The sequence below is a fragment of the Asparagus officinalis genome, chromosome 9 (genome assembly GCF_001876935.1).
Source record: "Asparagus officinalis chromosome 9, Aspof.V1, whole genome shotgun sequence".
NCBI classification, from domain to species: Eukaryota; Viridiplantae; Streptophyta; class Magnoliopsida; order Asparagales; family Asparagaceae; genus Asparagus; species Asparagus officinalis.
Genome location: NC_033802.1, coordinates 24843993 through 24846413, shown reverse-complemented (window position 1 = coordinate 24846413; position 2421 = coordinate 24843993).

Sequence of the window (2421 nt, the reverse complement as noted above, 5' to 3'; positions counted from 1 at the left end):
GAGGAGTTCATACTCCAGACGTGCCATAATAATCTTTCCATAGATGTATTAGAAGCTATGGGTACCGCACCATCCAAGACATGGAAGGAATTGAAGGTACGAGGGGAGCAGGCTGAACGCTTCCTTAAAAGGAAGAAAGCTGAAAGGGGACAACCCGCCAATAATACTCAAAAACAGAACTTTACCCCCCGTGGTAAAGGGAAAGGACCGGCAAACGCGGTAGACGCAAATCAGACATTTGAGTTGCAACCCCAACAGCAGTCGCAGCAACAGCAGCCGCAGCAACAAGCGCCAAAGCAACAAACGCCTCAATGGCAGCAACGACCTCCAAGGCAACAGAAAACTTCTGAGCCGAAATTCCCGAAGGAGTATTCCTTCAAAGAAGATGAGGTCCCTGGTATCTTCAAGTATTTGAGGGAGAACAACAAAATTAAGGAGAACAACAAAATTATGCTACCTCCGATCACCGACCATGAAGGAGCCCAGAAAATTACAGATCCGCGGTATTGTGCATTTCACAGAACAGTCCATCATCCTACAAAGGCGTGCTATGCTCTTAAGGACAAGATTCAGGCCTTAATTGATGTAGGAATTATCACGCCGAAGCAGCCTAAAGAAAAGAAGGTGGGCGCAAACGCCGTTTCCGTTAGTTTCGGTTCTGTCCCTCTAGCGTGGTTTCAACCAAAACCCGTATATAAGGTACAAATGGAGACCGTCAACGATGATCCTACGGACAACCGTCAAAAAGGACTCGTACAACATATAACTCCTAGCGGCGAAATTCTTTGGGTTCATCCGGACTTGTTAGAAGACGAGCAATGGGTAGGAACCTCATCTAAGAAAAAGCATAGGGGTAAAGGCAAAACCTGCTGCCCCACCACAGCAATTCCCGAAAAAGATGATGAAGGTATTCCCACCTTATCACTTTCTGAAGACGAACAAGAGGCTCTTGCCACAAGGGGTGGAAATGAATATCATTACAAATACCTCGAGACTTCAAACGCAAATGCCAAGACTTTAGCAGAACTGGGGGTAGTTACAACTCCCCCCCCCCTCCCACCAGTTGAAAAGGCTCAACAAAAGTCAGCTAATAAGCAAAAAGAGAAAGAGCCTCAACTCCAAGAAGCTCAAAACCCGAAGCAGTCTCGATTCAATCGTCCGATTGGGAGAGATAAACCGGGAAGTTCAAACACTCCCTACCGCTTTGATGTCATGGCTCAGCTAGCTAACATCCCGGCGAGAATAACCTTATATGAGTTATTGCGCCTCTCCAAGGATACTAGAGAAGCATTGCGAGAAGCTTTAGCTGATTCTGATCAAATCAAGCCGGCCCGCGAGGAAACGGAGTCATCAATTCAACTTTGCAATTTATCAGCTAAACAATTTCCCCATATCACATTCACTAAGGATGACATGCAAGTGAGGAACTCAAAGCATGATAGGCCCTTATACTTCACTGGATACATTGGCTCCAGCGTAGTTAACCGAGTCCAAGTTGACCCGGGTTCCGCTGTTAGCATCATGCCACTCCGATTGATGAACAATCTCGGAATCCCAGTAAGCAAACTAGCTTCCACGGGTACCGTTATATATGGGTTCAATACCAGTGGATCCAGACCTTTGGGTAAAATCCGGATAAAATGCCAACTTGGAGATCTAAAATCCGAAGTTACGTGTTACGTAATCGACGCAGAAACCTCTTATAACTTATTATTAGGTCGGCCATGGATCCATGGTAATCTTATAGTTCCCTCTACTCTTCATCAGTGTCTAAAATACGTAGATGCAAATAGTAAGGTCAAGACGGTGGTCGCAGATAAGCAACCGTTTAAGGGATTGGAGAATTACTTTACCGATTCCCTTCTTTACGGCGCTGAATCTGACACAAAGCGGGGGAGAAGCTGACGTAGAGGCAGGATTTGATTACAATGGTGGTTTTGTACTAAATGACATTGTACCCTTTGTAATCGGTCTTGACGATGACGAATCGTCAGACGGTAGTTGTAACTGGCAACTTGCCGAAGAAGTAATAAATGACGATTTAGAGTACTTACCGTGTTTGACTAATGTCGTGCAGGAGTTATACGATAATCCCGACATACATATGCCGCTTTAGTCATCTTGCTTCACGAAAAAACGTTTCCAAGACTCGTTTGGAACAACCTTTGTCATTCCTGCGAAAGCAGGGGGTGAAAAAGAGTTGGTGTTCGGCAAAGGGGAAATATCCCCACCATCATATCTCTCCCCAGAGGAACATAAAAATGAGGAGAGGTCCGGCCTTCATTCATCTAGATATAGTCATCAAGCGCGTGATTACATGGAAAAATGGGGATATAATTTTGCGCTTGAAGAAGGTCTCTGTTTTGGTCGAGGCCCACGAGTTCCACCTCGTATGGCCTATGTACCAGAAGGAAAGTCCTA